At 40.2% G+C, this 26,396-nt stretch overlaps 2 pseudogenes; one reads left to right on the forward strand and one right to left on the reverse strand.

Moving 5' to 3' along the window:
• The window catches only part of LOC127677629 (vomeronasal type-2 receptor 26-like), a 57,026-nt pseudogene that overhangs the window by 21,396 nt on the left and 9,234 nt on the right, over positions 1-26,396 (forward strand).
• Positions 23,292-23,414, reverse strand: LOC127679577 (uncharacterized; annotated as a pseudogene).

The raw sequence follows: 26,396 nt of genomic DNA on the forward strand, positions 1-26,396 counted from the left end.
TTCACCTGAGACTATGAAGGCTAGAAGGTCCTGGGCAGATCTCATGCAGACTCTAAGAGAACACAAATGCCAACCAAAACTACTATATCCAGCAAAACTCTCAATCACCATAGATGGAGAAACTAAGATATTTCATGACAAAACCAGGTTTACCCAATATCTATCCACAAACCCGGCCCTAAAAAGGATAATAGGAGGACAACACCAATACAAGGAGGGAAACTTCACCCTGGAAAAAGCAAGATAGTAACCTTTCATCAAACCCAAAAGAAGTTAAGCATTCAAATTTAAAAAATAACGTCAAAAATGATAGGAAGTAACAATCACTATTCCTTAATATCTCTTAACATCAATGGACTTAATGCCCCAATAAAAAGACACAGACTAACTGAATGGATACGTAAACAGGACCCTACATTTTGCTGCTTACAGGAAACACACCTCAGGGTCAAAGACAAACACTACCTTAGAGTAAAAGGCTGGAAGACAATTTTACAAGCAAATGGTCTCAGGAAACAAGCAGGAGTAGCCATTTTAATATCAGATAAAATTGACTTTCAACCCAAAGTCATCAAAAGAGACCCTGAGGGACACTTCTTGCTGGTCAAAGGAAAAATACAAAAAGAAGAACTGTCAATCCTGAACATCTATGCCCCAAATGCAAGGGCACCCTCTTTCGTAAAAGAAACTTTATTAAAACTAAAAGCACACATTGCACCTAACACAATAATTGTGGGTGACTTCAACACTGCACTTTCCTCAATGGACCGATCAGGAAAACAGAAACTAATCAGGGACAGAATGAAACTAATTGAAGCTTTGGACCAATTAGATTTAACAGATATATATAGAACATTCTATCCTAAGACAAAAGAATATACCTTTTTCTCAGCACCTCATGGTACCTTCTCCAAAATCGACCATATAATTGGTCACAAGACAGACCTCAACAAATATAAGAAGATAGAACTAATCCCATGCCTCCTATCTGATCACTATGGAGTAAAAGTGGTCTTCAATAGCAACAGAAACAACAGAAAACCCACATACACGTGGAAACTGAACAATACTCTACTCAATGATACCTTGGTCAAGGAAGAAATAAAGAAAGAAATTAAAGACTTTTTAGAACACAATGAAAATGAAAACACAACATACCCAAATCTATGGGACACAATGAAAGCAGTGCTAAGAGGAAAACTCATAGCCCTGAGTGCCTCCAAAAAGAAAATGGAGAGAGCATACATTACCAGCTTAATGACACACCTGAAAGCCCTAGAACAAAAAGAAGCTATTTCGCCCAGGAGGAGTAGAAGGCAGGAAATCATCAAACTCAGGGCTGAAATCAATCAAGTAGAAACAAAGAGAACCATACAAAAAATCAACAAAACCAGGAGCTGGTTCTTTGAGAAAATCAACAAGATAGATAAACCCTTAGCCAGACTGACCAAAGGGCACAGAGAAAGTATCCAAATTAACAAACTTAGAAATGAAAAGGGAGATATAACAACGGAAACTGAGGAAATCCAAAAAATCATCAGATCCTACTACAAGAGCCTGTACTCAACACAACTGGAGAATCTGGAGGAAATGGACAATTTCCTTGACAGATACCAAATACCAAAATTAAATCAGGACCAACTAGACCATCTAAACAGTCCCATAATGCCTAAAGAAATAGAAGGAGTCATAGAAAGTCTTCCAACCAAAAAAAGCACAGGACCAGATGGCTTCAGTGCAGAATTCTACCAGACCTTCAAAGAAGTGTTAACACCAATACTCTTCAAACTATTCCACAAAATAGAAACAGAAGGAACACTACCCAATTCCTTCTACGAAGCCACAATTACGCTGATACCAAAGCCACAAAAAGATCCAACAAAGAAAGAGAACTTCAGACCAATTTCCCTTATGAACATCGATGCAAAAATACTCAATAAAATTCTTGCCAACCGAATCCAAGAACACATCAAAACGATCATCCACCATGATCAAGTAGGCTTTATCCCGGGAATGCAGGGTTGGTTCAATATACAGAAATCCATCAATACAATCCACTACATAAACAAACTCAAAGAACAAAACCACATGGTCATTTCATTGGATGCTGAAAAAGCATTTGCCAAAATTCAGCATCCCTTCATGCTTAAAGTCTTGGAGAGAACAGGAATTCAAGGCCCATACCTAAACATAGTAAAAGCAATATACAGCAAACCGGTAGCCAGCATCAAACTAAATGGAGAGAAACTTGAAGCAATCCCACTGAAATCAGGGACCAGACAAGGCTGCCCCCTTTCTCCTTATCTTTTCAATATTGTACTTGAGGTTCTAGCTCGGGCAATTCGACAACATAAGGATGTCAAAGGGATACAAATTGGAAAGGAAGAAGTCAAACTATCATTATTTGCAGACGACATGATCGTCTACCTATGTGACCCAAAGAACTCCACTAGAGAGCTCCTACAGCTGATAAACAACTTCAGCAAAGTGGCAGGTTATAAAATCAACTCAAGCAAATCGGTGGCCTTCCTATACTCAAAGGATAAGCAGGCTGAGAAAGAAATTAGGGAAATGACCCCCTTCACAATAGCCTCAAACAGTATAAAGTATCTTAGGGTGACTCTTACCAAACATGTGAAAGATCTGTATGACAAGAACTTCAAGACTCTGAAGAAGGAAATGGAAGAAGACCTCAAAAAATGGGAAAACCTCCCATGCTCATGGATCGGTAGAATCAATATAGTTAAAATGGCCATTCTGCCTAAAGCACTATACAGATTCAATGCAATACCCATCAAAATCCCAACTCAATTCTTCAAAGAGTTAGAAAGAGCAATTATCAAATTCTTCTGGAACAACAAAAAACCCAGGATAGCTAAAACTATTCTCAGCAACAAAAGAAAATCTGGGGGAATCAGTATCCCTGACCTCAAGCAATACTACAGAGCTATTGGTACAGTGACAGACAGGAGGATCAATGGAACAGGATTGAAGATCCAGAAATGAACTCACACACCTATGGCCACTTGACCCTCGACAAAGAGGCTGAAAACATCCAATGGAAAAAAGATAGCCTTTTCAACAAATGGTGCTGGTTCAACTGGAGGTCAGCATGCAGAAGAATGCGAATTGATCCATCCTTGTCTCCTTGTACTAAGCTCAAATCCAAATGGATCAAGGACCTCCACATAAAGCCAGACATTCTGAAGCTAATAGAAAAGAAACTGGGCAAGACCCTTGAGGACATCGGTACAGGGAGAAAGTTTCTGAACAGAACACCAATAGCGTATGCTCTAAGAGCAAGAATTGACAAATGGGACCTCATAAGGTTTCAGAGTTTCTGTAAGGCAAAGGACACGATCAAGAGGACAGATCGGCAACCAACAAATTGGGAAAAGATCTTCACCAATCCTACATCAGATAGAGGGCTAATATCCAATATATATAAAGAACTCAAGAAGTTAGACTCCAGAAAACCGAACAACCCTATTAAAAAATGGGGTACAGAGTTAAACAAAGAATTCTCACCTGAAGAACTTCGGATGGCAGAGAAGCATCTTAAAAAATGCTCAACTTCATTAGTCATTAGGGAAATGCAAATCAAAACAACCCCAAGATTTCATCTTACACCAGTCAGAATGGCTAAGATTAAAAATACAGGAGACAGCAGGTGTTGGAGAGGGTGTGGAGAAAGAGGAACACTCCTCCACTGCTGGTGGGGTTGCAAATTGGTACAACCACTCTGGAAATCAGTCTGGCGGTTCCTCCGAAAACTAGGCACCTCACTTCCAGAAGATCCTGCTATACCACTCCTGGGCATATATCCAGAGGATTCCCCACCATGTAATAAGGATACATGCTCTACTATGTTCATAGCAGCCCTATTTATAATTGCCAGATGCTGGAAAGAACCCAGGTATCACTCAACAGAAGAGTGGATGCAAAAAATGTGGTTTATCTACACAATGGAGTACTATTCAGCCTTAGAAACAATGAATTCATGAAATTCTTAGGCCAATGGATGGAGCTAGAGAACATCATACTAAGTGAGGTAACCCAGACTCAAAAGGTGAATCATGGTATGCACTCACTAATAAGTGGATATTAACCTAGAAAACTGGAATACCCAAAACATAATCCACACATCAAATGAGATACAAGAAGAAAGGAGGAATGGCCCCTGGTTCTGGAAAGACTCAGTGAAACAGTATTCGGCAAAACCAGAACGGGGAAGTGGGAAGGGGTAGGAGGGAGGACAGGGGTAGAGAAGGGGGCTTACGGGACTATCGGGGAGTGGGGGGGCTAGAAAAGGGGAAATCATTTGAAATGTAAATGAATATCAAATAAAAAAAATTAAAAAAAATTGACAAATGGGACCTCATAAAATTACAAAGTTTCTGTAAGGCAAAGGACACCATCAAGAGGACAAATCGGCAACCAACAAATTGGGAAAAGATCTTCACCAATCCTACATCAGATAGAGGGCTAATATCCAATATATATAAAGAACTCAAGAAGTTAGACCTCAGAAAACCAAACAACCCTATTAAAAAATGGGGTACAGAGTTAAACAAAGAATTCTCACCTGAAGAACTTCGGATGGCGGAGAAGCATCTTAAAAAATGCTCAACTTCATTAGTCATTAGGGAAATGCAAATCAAAACAACCCTAAGATTTCATCTTACACCAGTCAGAATGGCTAAGATTAAAAATTCAGGAGACAGCAGGTGTTGGAGAGGGTGTGGAGAAAGAGGAACACTCCTCCACTGCTGGTGGGGTTGCAAATTGGTACAACCACTCTGGAAATCAGTCTGGCGGTTCCTCCGAAAACTGGGCACCTCACTTCCAGAAGATCCTGCTATACCACTCCTGGGCATATACCCAGAAGACTCCCCACCATGTAATAAGGATACATGTTCTACTATGTTCATAGCAGCCCTATTTATAATTGCCAGATGCTGGAAAGAACCCAGGTATCCCTCAACAGAAGAGTGGATGCAAAAAATGTGGTATATCTACACAATGGAGTACTATTCAGCCATTAGAAACAATGAATTCATGAAATTCTTAGGCAAATGGATGGAGCTAGAGAATATCATACTAAGTGAGGTAACCCAGACTCAAAAGGTGAATCATGGTATGCACTCACTAATAAGTGGATATTAACCTAGAAAACTGGAATACCCAAAACATAATCCACACATCAAATGAGGTACAAGAAGAAAGGAGGAGTGGCCCCTGGTTCTGGAAAGACTCAATGAAACAGTATTCAGCAAAACCAGAACGGGGAAGTGGGAAGGGGTGGATGGGAGGACAGGGGAAGAGAAGGGGGCTTACGGAACTTTCGGGGAGTGGGGGGGCTAGAAAAGGGGAAATCATTTGAAATGTAAATAAATTATATCGGAAAAAAAAAAAAGAAACATGCTACCAGGAAACAAGATGCATTACTTATTCCTCAATATTTCTTCATTAGAAAGTATAGGTTTATAGACTATTGGATATTATAGTTTGCTCTTATAGAGATTTCAATAAAGTTTAATTTTCTGATTATTTCTAAAAAAAAAAAAAAAAATCAACAGAGAGACTGTTTTCTCAGGAAAGAGCCAGATAAGCTGGCTGATAAAGATTTTTAGCCATCTTCATAATTGGAATCTCCAATATTGGATTTATTTCTAGACCAGTCCATGATTGAGTGGTTACATTAAAGGAAAGAGAAGAGTTATAACTCCTCCTTTTGATTAATTTTTCTAAGTCAGTTTTCACAGTCTCTATGTCTTCTATCTCACAAGATCTAAAAGCTTGAAGCAAGGCAGCTTATCTAATCTAGGACATAGGCAAGCCAAGCTGGTCAAAAACATACACCCAATACAGCTTTCCTGTCACCATTGTCAGGGCACTCACTAAGCTCACAGGTCAATATTACCTTCAACATTCCCCACCAATCACTCTGGCAGCTAGCATGCTTCTGTAGCATTCTGAAAAAAAAAAAAACCCAAAAAACAAACAAAACAAAACACAAAAACCCCCACAAACATGCTCTCTTCCCCATACCTAATCAGGATAATGCCATATGCCAATAAGTGGATCCTTTCATCTCACCTAGGCATGAGTATGCCTAGTTGGAGGATGCTATAGATAGACAGCAAGGTGTTCCTTGGCATTCAAATTTTAAAATTTTAAAAATATAAAAGCATGATTTAAATAATGTGCCCAGGGATATAATTACCCTCTTTTTTTTTTTTTTGAGAAGATTTTGTTTTAAAGTTCCATAATACCTTTTCCTTGACAATCATTAAAAAAAATCCCAGTAATATGGTTGTTGTCAAAACATCTTGAATGCTTGACTGTAATAAATACCCAGTTCCATTATCTGCTTTAATCTGAGTTGGAACACTAAGCATAGAAAATAATGTAGGCAATGACTAATTACATTTTTAGTTGCTTCTCCTGTTAAAGTAGCTGCAACTAGAGAGCCTGAAAAGGTATCATTAGTCACGTGTATATTTTTTAATTTTCTAAAATCAGAAATATGAGTATCATTCATGTGTAATAATTGATTAAGTCCCCTAGGATTAACACCATTGTGTGGTACAGGTAGAAACTGAGGACACTGAGAACAAGTCTTTACAATTTGATGTGTACATTCTCTAAAAATGTCAAATTATTCTCAAGCCATGACTATTTTGATAATGTAAAGAATGTGATTGTATGGCCATATTCCTATGTAAGGCCTGTAGTCTGACTGGAATACAAATCTCTTGTGGCATTGTGTTAAGCGGTCTTGTCCAGGCAATCCAGAATGGGCTCTTTTTAAAGATTTAAGTTATTATATATAAGTATACTGTAGCTGTCTTCAGACACACCAGAAGAGGATGTCAGTTCTCATTATAGATGATTGTGTGCCACCATGTGGTTGTTGGGAATTAAACTGAGGACCTCCAGAAGAGCAGTCAGTGCTCTTAACTACTGAGCCATCTCTCCAGCCTCAGGGAGAGCTCTTAAATGTCCAGAGGACAGTCTTTTAAAGGAATAGTCCCTTTTCTTAACTGAGTTGTATTTGCATAAATAATTGCAAAATTTAAGAATAAGCAGTATCTTAAAAAAGGGAACAGTATCAAGCAGTTGTAAGCCATGAATTATATACATATACATTGGCTATCAGTATACAAATTAAAAGCTTGATTTTTTTTCTTAACATTTTAAAGATAGCAGCTACAGTGAAAGGATAGAAAATACAGCCTAACTCTAATGACCCCAAGAAATCAGGAGTTTAAAATGCTATCTCACTTTGTTAGAAACTAGGTAAAAGGTCACATTCCAGAGCCCGCCCGCCCTTTGTTTAGACCTAGCAGAAAGGCCTTGAATAGGTGATCCTGGCCCCATAGGGTAGCTGGAAATGGGCTAAGCTTATCTTCTGTAAACTTATGCCATTACCCTTAAGCAGGAGTTCACGCAGCTGTAGACACTATAGGAAATTAATTGGTCCACTGAGCGAGCTCTGATAATTTAAACTGATTGGCCTAAAAGCTATGGAGTGGTACAAATCAATTGGCTCGCATTTAACAGGCTCTCCATGCTAAGAAATGATTGGTTTGTGATTCTCAGGCTCTGTTGTGAACTTATAAAAGTTGTTGCGATTGGCTCTCATTTCGCGGGCTCTGTCGTAAACTTATAAAAGCTATTGCAATTTGACACTCGGGGTCCATAGTCCTCTAACCCTGCGTGGTGCATGGCTATGGAACCCAGAATTCTGGAATAAAGAAATCCTCATGCTATTGCGTCGAGACCGTTTCTCGCGAGTGATTTGGGTGTTGCTTTCCGGGGTGTGGGGTGCTGGGGCACCCTTGGTTTTTGGGGTCTTACAACAGTACACAATTCAATTATCTGTACTGAAGCAGGGGGAAACTCAAAAGAATAAACATGTGATCCAATACAAAGAGAAGCTTTGGATAAGCTTCTCTTCCATAGAAAAGCTGTTATAAATCCAGTAGATGTATTCATTATGGGATGTATGTAAAGGGTCAAATAAACGGCCAATGAAGGGCCAATGCACCAATGAAGGGGGGTTTAAAGAGAGAGAATGGGAGATAAGGGAGTGTGGCACGGCGGTGTGGGGGAAGAGGGTGCCCAGGCAGGCCCTTGCCCAAGCACCTCTTCCCTCTGAGGGACCACACGCACACAGACATGATATAGAATAGAGTTTACTCAGGGTAGAGGTTGGGAGTTAGTGGTATAGTGGAAGTCAAGAAAGGAAGAGAGAGAGAGAGAGAGAGAGAGAGAGAGAGAGAGAGAGAGAGAGTAGTGGAGGCCGGCCATGACCATGTGGAGAGAGGGGGGAGGGGAGGAGAGCCCAAGAGGGGCAGAGAGATGAGAGTGCCAAGAGGCAAGAGCTATGAGAGAGAGAGAGGAGGGGCAAGTAGCCCCTCTTATCGTGGGCCAGGTCTATGGGGTGGGGCATACCTGGCTGTTGCCAGGTAAGTGTTGGGTGGAGCTTAGACAGAATACTAAGAGTATGTATAAATCTACAGGAAATACAAAAGCATGCATGGAAGCAAATTTTAAGAACTTGTCTTTTGGATAACGATTCTCAATTTTACCTAAAAGGTTTGCCATGCAATAGGTCAGATATCAATATTCGGGGATAACCAATTTAATTGCTCTTTGAAATAAGGAACAAATGTTCCATCAGGTTCTTAAGACATCCTTTTCAAAATACTTTCATGATTCTATCCTACAGTTCTTTATTAACACAGCAACAGCTTCATAATAGGATGTTAAAACTTTACTTGGAGATGAAAAAAGATGAATCCATATTAATGCTCCCTTTGCCAAGGAATTGTTGTGAGCACATAACATAAATAAGCAACTGACTACAGTAGGTTCCTCAACTATCTGTAAAGCTATTTGTCTCTCAACAGTTGATTTGTACCCCCTTGAGAACATCAGAGGCTTAAGTCCTCCTGTGGTGAGCTTTAGGTGAGATTTTAGCCAATTAACATCTACTAATAACTTTTGGAAATCATTTCGAGTAAGTAAATTATCTTTTCTTATTTGAAATTTTTGTGCCAATTTGTTTAGGATATAATTGATACAGTACCTTTGAATTTTTTCTGGAGCAACAACTACTCCAAAAATTTTAAAGAGCAAAGGCCTGTAATAAAATTTCATGAATAATATACAGTGAAAGCTTTAAAGTCCTAGCTTCTTGTATTGAAGCAGAGACAAATCATTTTTTTCTCACATAAGGTAAGACTATTAGCCATTCCTTGGGGGAAAATCTTTCCAGTGATATTGCTTCATTGGTTCTTTAAAATTAGCTCACTAAAAGCAAAACCTTAAAATTAGCTCACTAGAAGCAAACTCTTTAAAATTATCAGGATGCAGAGGAAAAAACAACATTCCAAGTCCATAATAATTGTGTATGAAGTAGGCAGGGCAGATTTTAATGCCTTCGTAAGTTCTACATAGCATTATTAACCTTTCATAAATCTTAAGTTTGAACTTATTTTGAATTACCTGGATAGATCTGTTAATAATGTTGTTAATTATAAGTCCTGAAACTTCCTAAGTGGGGTTTGCAAGACAAGAGCAGTGCCACACAAGCCTCCACTGAGGCAGCTCTGAGCTTTGCATTAACTCGAATGTAAATATTTACTGTAGTCTCCTGCAAAGCAGCAGCTTCTACTTCCTGGATCTTTTCTTAATTTCAAATATGGGTTAACATCTTGTGCTTATGATCAAACTATAAACAGTAGTCAATAGAATGCTGGCAATTTAACCATAATTTTTAAGTTTCCCTTGCAATATTAGAGCATAACTACAACTTTGGAAAGCAAAACTCAAATTTAAACAATCCAATTCTCCTTAAAATCCATACCAAAATTATTACTTTTACAAGTTAGGCTGTTAGATCTTCTATATGAATGCATAACTGTGCAACTTTTACTACCTCATTAAAGAGACATTGTTTTAAGTCTTATTTCTAGGATAAGAATTAAATAAAATATTAATCCAATTTAGAAGTATCTTTAGAGGCCTGTTTTTCCTGGATTGGCTCATGCCACATGTTGTTGTTTAAAATGACTCCAACCGTGAGTTACCAGTTTTAAGCTACCTTTCTTGTTACCAATGTTAACAATTTTTAATCATGCCCAGTAACTTATCGGCCTGTACTCTATAGCCAAGACATGAAAAATATTTATACCTTTAAGGCCAGTCAGAAACAAAAATAAAGTGACTACACAAATCTTATAAATTTAAACCAAACAAATTTTCCCCTTTTCTAGCTATACTTTCAAGAGGAAAAGCACTATGAACCCAATAATCAAAATTGTAGAGTTTTTTTTTTTGGTAGGAGAAAGGACCATCGCTCCCTTACCATAAAAGCCAAAAAGCTGCTGTCCCCTTTAAGGGTGCTTTGTGCAGATGATCAGCAGCTGGCAGGGCTTCTCCAGCTACCCTAGGCTCCGAACTACAGGTGCAGGTCTCCAAAGGCAGATTGAGATTGACTCTGCCATTTGTTTGTTTGTTTATTTATTTATTTATTTTTGAAACAAGTTAAAGCTAAATCAAGGTCTGAACAAACAGCAGATAAAGTTTTAGCCATTTTTTTCTTTTGACCATGAAACAGAACGTTAAATTAAATCACAAAATGAAGACACAGATTTAACATAAAACAGTCAGTTTTGACAGATACAGAAGATTGGCGTGGCAAAGATACACAATACACACAGAGAGAAGAGAACTTGTAACTAGTACTATCTCCAGTAGGGTCCATAGAGGAAACAGGACATCTCTCAATTTCCCCCTGTCCCTAGGAGAGCTCTCAAATCCATTCCCTTCTCTTTTTCTTTCTCTCTCATGTTTCTAAAATCTGTTTTGTTGCTGTTGCTATATTTTTGTTTTTACTCTTTTTATTTTATTTTATTTTATTTTATTTTATTTTATTTTATGCCCTATTCCTCTTGCCTGATGCTGTTCTAGACTACAGACAATTGCCTAATAAAATTTGCCATCCCAATTTTCTGTCATACTCTAGGTGATCTAGAACTGGGCCTATGCTGACTCAGTCTAATATATAGCCTTTTTCCACCCCTGTAACAACAGCCTTCAAAAGACGACATTTATAGTGCTAACATTAATGCTGTATATTGCTTATTGTGCCAGATACATAACTTCTTCCATTTTCTGTGGAACTCCACTGAAGACAGCATCCCTTACTTGGTCTTTCCATCTCCAAGTTGGGCGCCAACTCTAGCGGCATGGGGCTACAGGGAAGAGAGTTCACCTTGAGGGAAAGTTAGGGCTGAAATGGAACAGGTGGGTGAGAGAAATAAGGAGCCAAGGCAAAGTTTTTCTGATCAAGGCTCAATGTTTAATTGGTAGCTCCAAATTTAAAGGTGGGGGGAAAACCCTTCCCCCAAAAGGCTGGACAAAACCAGTTGCTCAGCTGGTGACTGGCTCCTCTCAGGAAACTGCAGATCCTTGGAGAACAATAGACATGACCTAGGTCCAAAAGCTCCACCCTAGGTGGGCATCTGTGGCAAAATGCCAAGGTCTAAATTTCCCACTCAGGGGCTGGGGATAGAGCACAAGTAATAATGTCTGGACTTGGGACCTCCCCTTGAGGTGGATCCCACGTTGGGTCTGTCGCTGGACCTTCTTTTCCTTAATTTCCACTCCAGTTCCATCCCTGTAATTCTTTCAGAGAGGCACAATTATGGGTCAGAGTTGTGACTGTAGGATGAGTCCTCTCTCCCTCATTTGATGCCCTGTTTTCCTGCTGGAGGTGGGATCTATAGTTTCCCTCTCCCTACTTTTGGTCATTTCATCTTCCTCCCTTTGAGTCTTGAGAGTCTCTCACCTCCCAGGTTTCTGGTACATTCTGGAGGGTCCCAACAACCTCCTATCTCCTGAGGTTGCCTGTTTCCATTTTTTTCTGCTAGCCCTAAGGGTTTCAGTCCTTTTCCCTCACCCAATGCCAGATCATCTTCACCTCTCCCCTGACTATATTCATAGCAGCCTTATTTGTGATAGCCAGAAGCTGGAAACAACCCAGATGTCCCACAACAGAAGAATGGATATAGAAAATATGATTCATTTACACAATGGATTACTACTTTGCTATTAAGAGTGAGGATTAATTCCTTTGCTATTAATCCTGCGTTTTGCAGACAAATGGATGGAACTTGAAAATATCATCCTGAGTGAGGTAACTCAGACCCAAAAGGACAAGCATGGCATGTTCTCACTAATAAGTGGATTTTAAAAAGTACAGAGTACCCAAGATACAGTCCACAAAACTCACAAAGATCAACAAGCTGAAGTGCTCAAGTGAGGATGCCTCAGTCCCACTTGAGAGGGAGAACAAAGCAATCACAAATAGGGAGGGAGGCAGGGACCATTTCTGGTTTTTTTTTTTTGTTTGTTTTTTTTTTTTGTTTTGTTTTGTTTTTGTTTTTTTTGAGAAATATCCTTTCTGAATTTCAGAGTGGACTAATTCACATTTTCACTAGTAATGTGTAAGCATTCTCTTTTCTACATATTATAAGCAATATTTGTTAACATATGGGTTTCCTATTGCTGTGATAAAGTAACCAAAAGTGACGTATGGAAGAAGGAGTTTATTTTGGTTTAGGTTTCTGAGTGAGACTCCTTAATGTTGGGGAAGCATAGCAGCAGGTGCTAGAGCAAGGAGCAGAGAGGTTATATCTTCAACCACATGTAGGAATGAGAGAGAGAAAGTGGGATGAGGGTTTCACATTCTCAAAGCCCAGTCCAGTGACATAATTCCTTCAGAAATGCTCCATGATCTAAAATTTCTGTCACCTCCCAAAGCAATACATCCAGCAGGGACCAAGTATTCAAATACATGAATCAACTGGAAACATTGATTATTCAAATGACTGTATATACTTTCACTGTTTGTGTTCTGTGTGTGTGTGTGTGTTTGTGTGTGAGTGCTTCTTTGAGAATTCTGAGAATTTCTTAGTGTGTCTTGATCTGATTCATCCTCCTCCCCCCCAGCTTTCCCTTTCTACACCCAGAGTTGCATCTCACCCCCTTAAAACCCTTCAAGATCAATTCTTGCTGTACTAATAATTTGGATATGTGGCCTTCTGAAGGTGCATGGTCAACTTTCTAGACACTATACTTTTAGAGAATATTGACCCTCTCTTCCAATAGCTTACCATTGCCAATGGCATCTGGTATGGGTAGGACTTAATGTTCAAATACTTTAGCTTGGCTTGGGCTTGTGAAGTCTCATGCATGCTATTTAAACTGAGCTCATATGTGCAGCGCCTTGCAGTGGTCAAAAGATACCATTTTCTTGTAATCATACACTGGCTTATTACATAGGAATTCATCCACTGGTTCATATTCCATAAGGCTAATATTGTATTACTCAAAACATTTTTTAAATTTAACTCTGCTTTGTTTATATTCTTTTCTTCCCCAAGTTCATTCATATCCCTGCCTCCTTCCAACCATATGTTCTTTCTGAAAAAACAAACCAAAGCTCAATGCAACAAACTGCCCAAAACCAGGAGAACAAAAGACAAACTAGACAAAACAAAATGTCACATGGTAATCAAATTAAGGCACACACAAAAAACAGACAGAGTCCATTATATTGGTCATTTGCTCCTGAACATGACACCTGCCCTGATCTGTCTAGTGTCACTCCATGAGAGAAAACTGATTTTCCCTCTTCCAGCAGGTATAAATGACAGTTTAGTTGTTATTTTTTTTAACCTAGTGACCAGGTTTTTATTCAGTTCGTTCGTTCGTTCATTCATTCATTCATTCATTCATTCATTACTCATTCACTAGCTTTTCCTAAATAAGACAAAAATAATTTAATAAAAACCCAAAACTATCACATGGAAGTCAGACAACAGAAAAGAAGTGCCTCCTTTTTAATATTTTTCTCTGAGCTATAATGGAAGGGTTCATATTTTATTATTTAAAAAATATCTCATATAATATATTCCAACTGCATACTTTTCTCTCTCCATTCCTTCCATTCCCCTGACAATCTCTGCTCTCTCCCATTTACACTGGTCATCTGTTATTTGTCTCTAAAATGTAGGAATCCCAGGTATATCAACATGGCAAACAAGATACAGTGAGATTAAGTACATTTCCTAATATTAAGGCTGAATGAGGTCATCCAGTATGAGGAAAAGGGTCCCATAAGGAGGTAAAAGAAGAGTCAGATACAAACACTGTTCTATTGTTAGGAATCCCATACAACATCAAACTAAACAACCATAGCATGTATGCAGATGACCTAGTGCAGATCTGTACAGGCTCTGTACTTGTCAACTCAGTCTCTGTGAGCCACTATAAACCCTGCTTTTTTTTTTTTTTTTTTTTTTTAATTCTGTGGGATGTGTTCTTCTGGTATCCTGAACTTGACTTGTCTGACTTGTCTGGCTTCTACAATCCTTCTGACATATCTTCCATGGATTCCCTAGGCAATGCATAACCTTTGGCTGTGGATCTCTGAATCTGCTCCCATCAATTGCTACATGAAGTCTCCGATAAAAACTGGAATAGGCACTGCTCTATGACTATAGCAGAATAGACTTAGGGATCTCTTTTTGACTAGTTTCTGTGTTGTGGGCGATCTTGTTTAGCTCCCCCTTAGTTATCTGAGCAAACTGGCTTCAGGTTCCTGGCCATCCTGCCAGTGTCTGGCATGAGATGCATCTCATGGCTTGAATGTCAAGTTAGAACAGTCATTACTTGTTCACTCCCACCGATTTAGAGCCACTGTTGTCCCAAAACATCTTGCAGTCAGGACAGGTTGTGGGTCCAAGGTTTTGTGGCTGGATTGGTGTCTAATCTATACCACTGTGAGCCTTGCCTCATTACTGAGGATGGTCATTTCAGATTCCTCATTCTCCATTACTAAGTTCTTACTAAGATCACCTTCATAGATTCCAGGAAGTTCCACTCCACTAGATTTTGATTTTGCATATAAATGTTCCACTATTACATCTCTCTCTCTTTGTGTCTCTCAATCCATAATTTTTTCCTCATATCTCCCTCCCCAAACTCTTTCCTTCTTGTTCCCATCTCTATCCACCCTCTAGTCTACCCACTAAATCTATTCTATCTTCCATTCCCAGGGAGATCCATGTGACCTGCACTCTCCACCCCCAGAATCCTCCTTGTTGCTTAGTCTCTCTGTGTCTATGGATTGTAACATGATTATCCTTTATTTCAAGCTAATAACAACATATGAGTAACTACATGCTATGTTTGTCTTTCTGGGTCTCAGTTGCATCTTTCTGGATTGGTTGTGTCTTTCTGGATCTTTTCTAGTTCCATCCACTTGCCTGAAAATTTCACAGTATCATTTTCTAAAACCTGAGTAATAAGCCATTGTGTAAATGTATCATAATTTGCTAATCCATTCTTTAGTTGAGAAACATTTAGATTTCATCCAGTTTCTGGCAATTTTAAATAAGGCCACTATGAACTTATATGAGCATATATCCTTGTGGTATGATGAAGTGTCATTTGGGTATATACCCAAGAGTAATATAGCTGCTTCCAGAGGTAGATTGATTCCAAGTTTCCCGAGGAACCAACATATTGATTTCTATAGTGGCTGTACAAGTTTGCACTCCCTCAATTAATGCAGAAGTATGCCCCTTGCTCCACAACCTTAACATCATGAGCTTGTGTCTTTGATCTTAGTCATTCTGAAAGGTGGAAGACAGAATCCCAAAGTAGTTTTGGTTTGCATTTCCCCAATGGCTAAAGATATTGAATATTATTTTAAGTGTTTCTTGGCCTTTTGAGATTCCTCTATTGAGAATTCTCTCTTTAGCTATGTACCTCACTTTTTGGTTATTTAGATTCTTTGGTTTGTTGTTGCCTAGTATCTTCAATTCTTTATATATTTTGGGTATTTGCTCTCTGTCAGATGTAGAGTTGGTATAAATCATTTCCCATTATGTAGATTTTTGAAGTTGTCCTTTGACTTACAGAAACATTTGGCTTTCAGGAAATCTTACTTATTAAATGTTGATGTAAATGACTGCACTATTAGTATTCTGTTTAGTAAATTGTCTTCTTTGTCAATGTGTTTAAAGCTCTTCTCTTTTACTTCTTTCAATTCCAGTGTGTTTGGTTTATGTAATTATTAATTGGCCTTGAGTTTTGGGTAGGGTAATAAATATAGATCTATTTGCATTATTCAACATGTTGAAGATATCCAGTTTGAACAGAAACATTTGTTAAAGATTCTTTTCCACTGTGTATTTCTGGCTTTTTAATCAAAAATCAGTTGTCCATAAGTGTGTGGATTTGTTTCTGGGTCTTCAATTTGATTCCATTGCTCAACATATGTGTTTTTATGAAAATACTTTGTGGCTTTTATTACTATAGCACTGTGATAAAATTTAAAATTAATGATAGTGATATCTCTTGAAGTTATCTTAATATTTATTATGTTAACTCTACTAATTCATGAGTATGGGAGATCTTTCTATCTTCAGATATCTTCTTCTGTTTCTATATTCCAAGCTTTAAAGTTTTATCATACAAGTCTTTTCTTGATTCATTTCACTACACATAAATATTTGATACTGTTTGTGGCTACTGTGAAGAGTTTTGTTTTCCTGATGTTTTTCTCAGTTTGTTATTTGTATACAGGAAGGGTACTAATGTTAATCTTGTGTCCAGCCATATCGATGAAAGTTTTCATCACTCATAGGAGTTCTCTGGTAGGGGTTGCTTATATGTATTATCATGGAATCTGCAAATAATGATATCTTGAATTTTTATTTGCTAACTAGTATCCCTTGATCTCCTTCAGCTATCTTGTTCATGTAATGTCCATTGGGTTAAAAAATCTGTTACCTCCAGTATTTGTTGAGTTTTTGAATGTGTGCATGCATGCATGGTGTATGCATGCATGCATGCATGATGCGTGTGTGTGTGTGTGTGTGTGTTTGTGTGTGTGTGAGATATAAGCTTAGTGCTGGCATTGATTAGCCCTATGACAAATGTTGCTATTCAGAACAATAATGAAAGCCACAGGAACATACAGTTAGAGAAAAAAAGGGCGGTTATACTAACGAGGTTTATTTATATCTCAGTGACTTATAGTACAAGTTTTGAACATTATTTTTCACTTTTAGCTCCACCCATTCTTACAAAAGGGCCAATTTGGGAGAAACACCAATAAGGAGAACACTGTGAATAAGGAGGTTTTGGCGACCAAATTTGACATCTTTAATTACCAGTCTCTGCCGAGCGGTACTGGAGATCAAGTGAAGGTTGGCGAGTTTGTCTTTGAATCTCGCAGTATTCAGCATTTATCACTAAATGAAAAACTCATAACTTGGGGAAAATACAACAAGGAGGTGAACATCTGTGAATTCAGTACCCTGGCTGTTCTCAGAGTGGAATTCCTCAGAGAACAGGGTTGTCAGAAGGCACCAGCTTTTGGCCTAAGAAGAGAAAAGAAATTTAATTGCCAAAAACCCAAAGCTTCTGCTAACAGGATAGAAAGAGAGAGTTAAATCACTAGAAGCCATAGCTTCTGGATCCTAAAAAATTAAAAGAGTGTTAAAGGATCATTAGCCTTTGGCTTTCATCTATCAGGAGTCCCACCTCAGTACCCGATTGCTGGTATGGGGACCCTAGCACATTATATCTTTCCTGTCTATTCTTATGAGAGTTGAGTAATCCTATCTCTGACTCACTCTGTCAAATCTTTCTCTCATTCATCACTTTGCCTGCCCGATCAATTAGATGTTACTTTCAAATATGGGTGCTTGCTTCTACCACCTAATTTTACCTTCTTTGTTTGGGATTATAGATGTGCTAATGACTAAGTCATACCACAACTAGAAGAGCTATTTTCAGTAAATAGCACAATCTCTGGGTTCACAGTATAATTAAATATCCTAAACAAATATTTCTAGATTTGAATTTTAAATCTATATGCACATTCATCCCCTTATTGTTGGAGCTGCTCACCCCGAATATCTCAGTGATGTGATAAAAAGAGGTCATATATAGTAATGGTGAATATTATGGTCTTCAAGAGACCCAATATATTTTCTCTAATGGAAGACACTGAGTATATCACTCACTTCAATGCAGGTCTCATTTTAGGATTAGTTTGCCAGTACAATATGGGGATCAACATGTACTTTTATTTGGTTACACTTTGGTGGGATTTGCTTTTCTTTTTGTGCTGTTGTATTTTATTTTCTAGGTTTTGAGCAGTTTGTTGTTTTATTGGCATTTAGGTTTGTTCTTTGAGAAAGAACACAAATTGGGTAGGTAGGAAGGAGAAGAAGATCTGGAGAGACTTGGTGGAGGGAAAGGATATAGTTAAACTATATTCAAAGTTTAAAATTTCTTTTAAATGTAATACAACATAACATATAAATATAATAATAAAAATAACAGCTGAATGAAATAAAAAGCAAGTGTTCAAAAAAGAGGGTCGGAGAGAGACTATGAGAAAGAAGGAAAGAAAAAGAAAGAAGCTGATAAGAGCACTGACTGTTCTTCTGAAGGTCCCAAGTTCAAATCCCAGCAACTACATGGTGGCTCACAACCATCCTAACAAGATCTGATGCCCCCTTCTGGAGTGTCTGAAGACAGCTACAGTGTACTTACATATAACAATAAATAAATCGAAAGAAAGAAAGAAAGAAATATAATAATAATAAAAATAACAGCTGAATGAAATAAAAAGCAAGTGTTCAAAAAAGAGGGAGGGAGAGAGGGAATGAAAGAAAGAAAGAAAGAAAGAAAGAAAGAAAGAAAGAAAGAAAGAAAGAAAGAAAGAAAGAAAGACACCTTGTCTTCATACTCTCTAAAAGCATGGTAGTTTGTGGTGTTACAGTACATGAAAGTCCTGCAGAAAGTTACCATCTGGATGCTAATACTGAATGCCATGTATTGACTGCTTTCCCCTTCCAATGTCTTCTATACAGACTCCTTCATCTGCTTGCAGTCAAAGTTGTCCACTTGGATTTAGGAAAACACCTGTTGAAGGGAAACCATTCTGTTGCTTTGTGTTCCATGTCCAGATGGAGAGATTGCAAATGAAACAGGTATTTATTTTTACTAGATCTTTTCTTTATTTACATTTCAAATATTATGTCCTTTCCTGGTTTCACCTCTGAAAACCCCCTACCCATCCCCCCTCCACCTGCTCACCAATCCACTCACTCCTGCTTCCTTGTCTTGGCATTCCCCTATACTGGGGCATTGCGCCTTCTCAGGACCAAGGGCCTCTCCTCCCTTTGATGTCCAACAAGGCCATCCTCTGCTACATATGCAGCTAGAGTCATGGGTCCCTTCATGTGTACTCTTTGGTTGGTGGTTTAATCGCTGAAAGCTCTGGAGGGAACTGGTTGGTTGATATTGTTGTTCCTCCTATGGGGCTGCAAGCTTCTTCAGCTCCTTGGGCCCTTTCTCTAGCTCCTCATTGGGGACCTTGTGCTCAGTCCAATGGTTGGCTGTGAGCATCTACTTCTGTATTTATCAGGTACTGGCAGAGTCTCTCAGGAGACAGCTATATCAGGCTCCTGTCAGCAAGTCCTTGTTGGCATCCACAATAGTGTCAGGATTTGGTGACTGTCTATGAGATGGATCCCCAAGTGGGCCAGTCTCTGGATGGCCTTTCCTTTAATTTCTGCTCCACACTTTGTCTCTGTGTCTCCTTCCATGGGTATTTCGTTCCACCTTCTAGGGAACAAAGTATCCATACTTTGGTTGTCCTTCTTCTTGAGCTACATTTGGTGAAACAGGTATTTATAAAACAACAATGAATGTGGAATTTTTGGGAAACAGTTCTGTATGTGGAAATTTCTAGAAATGATTATGAATGTGGGAATGATTCACAGTGGGGCAGGGGTGAGTAACACAAAGCCTGAAGACACAGTTACAGTTATATAGTTAACTCCTAATACTTTAAAACAAGTTCTATTTGGGTGAAATTTGTACAGGTTTATGGTCCTAGCACTCAGTAGGCAGATTTCTAATTTTAATGTTAGCCTCATCTACAGAGTAAGTTATAGGACAGACAAGGCTGCACACCAAAACCCTATCTTCAAAAAACCAGCAAACAAAGACTAAGTCAATTTTGTTACTGTTGGTTGTTTCTTTATTGGTTGGTGGGTTGACTTGTCTAGATTTGTCACAAACTCTGGGCTCCAGCAATCCTCCATGTTTAGATTCCTGGAAAACTAAGATGACCAGAGTGTGCTCCTGCATTTGGCCTTGTTTTGTCTTCTGAACATCTGCACTGAGTTCTGTTTCTTTTCTTTGTACCCCTGCTTTTCACCAATGGTTATGTTACTGCTGTAGCAACAGCAATGGTTAAAGTTATTGCTCCCTTCATACTATAAGCTATGAACAATGGTCAAAAGTAGAGTCTCTGTATAACCCAAACAGTTATCAGTCCATGCAAATTCTAAACAATATGTAAAATTAATACTTTTCCCTTGGAATTACTTTGGATCTTGTGGGTGTTCTCATACATTCCCTGGTATGGTAAGCCAGCATGGGGTCACTGTACAACTAAGCACTGAAGAGATCCCACAGGATTAGTGATGTGCAGGGCTGTGAGTGATGTGTGGGGCTGTGAGTGATTTGTGGGGCTGTGAGTGATGTGCAGGGCTGTGAGTGATATGTGGGGTTGTGAGTGATGTGTGGGGTTGTGAGTGATGTGTGGGGCTGTGAGTGATGTGCAGGGCTATGAGTGATGTGCAGGGCTATGAGTGATGTGCAGGGCTGTGAGTGATGTGTGGGGTTGTGAGTGATGTGTGGGGTTGTGAGTGATGTGTGGGGCTGTGAGTGATGTGCAGGGCTGTAAGTGATGTGCAGGGCTGTGAGTGATGTGTGGGGCTGTGAGTGATGTGCAGGGCTGTAAGTGATGTGCGGGGCTGTGAGTGATGTGCGGGGCTGTGAGTGATGTGCGGGGCTGTGAGTGATGTGTGGAGCTGTGAGTGATGTGTGGGGCTGTGAGTGATGTCCAGGGCTGTGAGTGATGTGCGGGGCTGTGAGTGATGTGCAGGGCTGTGAGTGATGTGCAGGGCTGTGAGTGAAGTGTGGAGCTGTGAGTGATGTGCGGGGCTGTGAGTGATGTGTGGGGCTGTGAGTGATGTGAGGGCTGTGAGTGATGTGCGGGGCTGTGAGTGATGTGCAGGGCTGTGAGTGATGTGCAGGGCTGTGAGTGATGTGCAGGGTTGTGAGTGATGTGTGGAGCTGTGAGTGATGTGCGGGGCTGTGAGTGATGTGCGGGGCTGTGAGTGATGTGTGGAGCTGTGAGTGATGTGCAGGGCTGTGAGTGATGTGCGGAGCTGTGAGTGATGTGCAGGGCTGTGAGTGATGTGCGGGGCTGTGAGTGATGTGCCGGGCTGTGAGTGATGTGCAGGGCTGTGAGTGATGTGTGGGGCTGTGAGTGATGTGCGGGGCTGTGAGTGATGTGCAGGGCTGTGAGTGATGTGTGGAGCTGTGAGTGATGTGTGGGGCTGTGAGTGATGTGTGGGGCTGTGAGTGATGTGCAGGGCTGTGAGTGATGTGCAGGGCTGTGAGTGATGTGTGGGGTTGTGAGTGATGTGCAGGGCTGTGAGTGATGTGCAGGGCTGTGAGTGATGTGTGGGGTTGTCAGTGATGTGCAGGGCTGTGAGTGATGTGCGGGGCTGTGAGTGATGTGCAGGGCTGTGAGTGATGTGTGGGGTTGTGAGTGATGTGGAGGGCTGTGAGTGACCTGCAGAAGTTCTCCTCCCACTGTCCTCTGACTGTCCAGATGTTACATCATCCTCAAATTGATTCCAATTGCAAAGCCTCCCCAGAGCACAGCAGTAATGTTTCCTACCAGCTTTTTATGACCTTACTTCACATCTAACATCTATTTCAAAGCAGGTATTTGCGACGCCAATTTTATTCTCCTGAATGAAATCTTTGCTTATCAATGATTTACTGTTTAAAGTACTGTCCTTTGCTTTGTTTTGTTGGCAACGTAGTGGCAGTTTGCAAGCCCACTACTTCCTTAGTACTGGGCTTAAGATGAGCATCACCAAATCCTTGACTTAACTTTGTATTGGTTCTTTGTGATTTTTCATGTCACTCACCCCAATCCCTCTCATCTTCCCTGCCTCTTGTATCAATCTCCTGCTTGCAACCTTCCACTGTACTAAGAGAAAAATGTCTCATTGTAGAAGCTGTAATATGTCACAGTATGTCCCATGTTATACCCTTATTTCTACACTTCTTTGCTTGCCAATGTTCTTTGTAAATGTTCATTGCAATGACTTGGTCTCCTATGTGTTCTCTGGATTCTGCTACTCTATAGATACTGGGAATCCTTTTAGATATCCTGTTGTTGTTGTCCTGTGTTATGGAGATACTGAAGTTTTAGATATTTTGGACTGGCCCCTTCTTGCACTCCAGCAGTTCACAATGTGGTAGATATTGAATTTGGTCAGTTCAAAGGCCTAGATAATTACGACTTTCCTGCTTTGATGCTCTCAGGTCCAGTTCATAAACAACTCTGATACAAGGGCAGCTATACCCTGCTGCTTCTGTGATATTAGAGGACTGTTCTCCCAAGTTCTGCAGCCAGGGAGGGATATGGACTATTCTCCCACTCTCACAATCCCAAGCAGGTCTTCTGCCTGCCATAAATGGCAAGGGACAAGGGAGGGTATGTGAGACTCTCTCCTTGGTTAGTACTACCTGCCTGAAGATAAGAGTCAGGGCTGGTTCTCCCACACTAATGTTCTTGGGGCTGACTTACTTGCTACCACCATTTCCAGGGCTATCTCTACTGTGCTGACTATGCAAGGTTCTGGACCTGGTTTCCAGAGTGCTAAAGCATGTAAGAGGTATGGACAGCTCTCTTGCATTGCTGACCTTGGGACCAGTACTCCTACCACTTGTAGGTCACAAGAGGCAATGAAGAGGTTATTTCTCCCTCACCCATGTCATTGCATGGCAGTCAAGTGGCTTACCAGTTCTGCCATGCTCATACCCTTGGGGCTGGCTTACCTGTGCCGCCAACCACCAGAGTCAGCTCAATTTTACTGGCCAGGGGAGATACGGGGATCATTCTCCTATGTTCTACAGCTGGTGAAGGAATTACATCAGGATCATTCCTTTTTTCTGTGTTGAGTTCACTCCAGCCTGGGGACTTCAGGCCTAGACTGAATTCTTCTAGTCCCTGGCTTATTCCTCCTACCAGGGGTTATTGGGGTTTATGCAGCACTGCAATAGTGATTATCTCTGGCTTTCTTTTTCCAGGGAGTGTTAGGCTACTAGTGTTCCTAGGTCAGAACACTGTGCATAGAAATATCCTCTCTCCTCTCTGCCACCTACTGGTATACATGTGACACAGCAGCCACCCCTGCAACCCATCTAAGAGTAGTCCTTGCTCTGTACCCTTATCAAATTTGAATATACCTTCCCCCCCCCCCCGCGTTTAGAAAAGTATAATGCACTGACTTTAATAGATAATAATTGAAGAAAATATATCTACACTGATACTCTCTAGGGATACCATCTCTTTAAAGTACCTTTAGTTTTACCAAATATACTTGGGGAAAACTTTCCCTCTTCTCCTCCTCATAGCAGTACTATCTAAGTCATCAACAGAAGGCTTAATGTTTAGAAGTATATATGACCGAATCTCCTTTTCTTCAAGTGAAACATCTACCAATTATAACATTATCTTTGTACTTTAATACTTATATGTTTCATAATCTGAAACAATAATTTTATGCTATTTCTAAACATATTGACTCTTACAAAATGAGTTTGCAAATGTACAAGTTTATATTTACTGAAAATCAGGAGATTAATTGGGTGATATAACCACATTGTACTAAATAATTCTAAGAAAATATTTCTATCATTATCATGAATTTAGCACATTTTCATGGTGGGAATTGAACCTAAAGCCTTGAAATATTCTAGGCATGTGTTCTAGACACAGCTGCATTGACAGATCATGCAATTATTACCACAAAAATGTTTCATCACATGGATTAAATTTAATGAGTGCTCACCATACACCTTTGAAAATACATTCAGACTGAATTCTGTGGCCAACTGGGTTTTCAGTGGTTCCTAATACTTCATTATATGCTTTTTAGAACATTTAATCTATTCTCTCGTAGTAAGAGGACTGAGTTAATCAGAGACATGGTGATTCTTTGACATGTTTCAAACTGGTAATTTGGGAGACTAGGCCCAAGTTTCTGTTTATTAGTCCTGGAAAAATGCAAAACAAACCAATTTTAGGGAAAAAAAAACCACCTTTAAGACGCATATAGTCAGTAAGCTTTCATACCACCTAGCCTGAGCCCACTTCACAGACATTCAATAAGGAGCTGTAGAAGCTGCCTGGCTGTCTAACTTGAGCCAGGTATACTTGATCAGAACCCGCCCCCACCCAAATCTCCATTATACAAACACAAAGGCACCAATATGTCTGGAGATGGAGACAATCATTCAAAAGTAAAATTCACCCACTTCTCCCCTCACAGGCTTTAAATTGACCATGCAAAGTCCACACATGTGTCTTGCATCCTGATTCATAGTAGAACCCTACATTCAGGTTCTCTGCAGAATAAATGTTCCTTACTGTTGTATATTATTTGAGTCTGGAGTCTCATTTTTGAAAATCATAAACCCTTACATTTGGGGGCTCATCTGGGATTTACTGAAGTCCTCTAACCAAAATAGGTGAGCTTTTTGTGTTCTAATTGGTAGGTCTGTGTGCCTTGGTATCTATTGTCTTGTCTCTCTCTGTGTTTCTGTTTCAGGTTTAATCTGGAGTCAGAGAAGGACAAAGTAAATGAGTATTTTGTTGAGCAGCCAGGGGATATGGAAGATACTCACCAACCTCCCTGTAGCAAGAACTTGCTAGTTCCTATCTGATTTCTGAATCATCTCTGTGTTGATGTGCTGTCCATGTGCAGGAAGGAAGACCATCTAAAAGAGACGACTGGTTTGCTTTTATTTTCCCTGAAATGTCATTCGTGTCTCTCTGTATTCTGTCTGTGCTTTTTTGTATTCTTGGACAAGACTTTCTTTGATTCGAAAGATGAGACAGGTGCAGAGCACCCCACTGAACTCTGTCCTAAATCATCTTATAGAGTTGTAGAAGACTCCAATATGGGTGTTCAGCTTGGCAAACTAACCACCATTTGCAGAAATTAATGGCCCATTTACAAAGAAGGATAGCCTGATGAAACATTATTTAAAACATGATTTTAATCTTTATTCCTATGTCATCTCTTAAAAGTTCTCTCTAAAATGTTTTCTATGAAAGTTCTCTAAGAAAGTTCTTCTAGAGTCCTGAGGCCTCTGGCGGTAGCCCTCGGACCTCTCTGCTTCCGGATCCAGATCAGCCTGAGCAGCAGCTCCACATCTCCAGGTCCTGAAAGAGGCAGGTGGGGCTTCCGGGCGGCCAGCGGGAGAGGTCAGTGTGCTCCGGTGAATCCAGCAGGCCCCAGCAGGTGCCTTCAGGCGCCTGCTTTAGGATCTGAACAGCCTGGGCCACAGCACTTGGTCTCCAGGAAGTGCGGGGGACCTGGTGTGCACCCAGAGGCAGTCTGGGAGCTCACAGCACAGCTCGTTCCCTGTGGCACAGAGCTTAGGCTTCAGTCCTGAGGCCTCTGGCGGTAGCCCTCGGACCTCTACGCTTCCGGATCCAGATCAGCCTGAGCAGCAACACCACATCTCCAAGTCCTGAAAGAGGCAAGTGGGACTTCCAGGCGGCCAGCGGGGAGAAGTGTGCTCCAGTGAATCCAGCAGGCCCCAGCAGGAGCCTTCAGGTGTCTTCTTCGGGGTCTGAACAGGCTGGACAACAACACCCTGTCTCCAGGCAGTGCAGGAGGTAAGCTGTGCACCAGAGGCCACCTGGGAAGGGGCAGCTTGCACTGGTGAGTCCAGCACTGACAACACCAACTAACACCAGTGAGAACTAGATGGCAAAAGGCAGACGCAGGAACTTCACTAACAGAATCAAGGCAGTATGGCAACATCTGAACCCAATTCTGCCTTACCAGCATGTCCTGAATACCCCATCACACCAGTAAAACAAGATTTGGATTTAAAATCTCTGGTCATGATGCTGGTACAGGAACACATGAAGGACATACTTAAAGAAATTCAGGAGAAAATGCATCAAAAGTTAGAAGTCCTTGCAAGGGAAACACAAAAATCATTGAAAGAAATCCAGGAGAATAGAAAAGCCAATAATGAGGAAACACAAAAAACACTTAAAGAAATACAGGAGAACTTTGGTCAACAGGCTGCGGTCATGAAAGAGGAAACACAAAAATCTCTTAAAGAATTACAGGAAAGCACAAACAAGCAAGTGAAGGAGCTAAGCAAAGCAATCC

The sequence above is a fragment of the Apodemus sylvaticus genome, chromosome 2 (assembly GCF_947179515.1).
Source record: "Apodemus sylvaticus chromosome 2, mApoSyl1.1, whole genome shotgun sequence".
NCBI lineage: Eukaryota > Metazoa > Chordata > Mammalia > Rodentia > Muridae > Apodemus > Apodemus sylvaticus.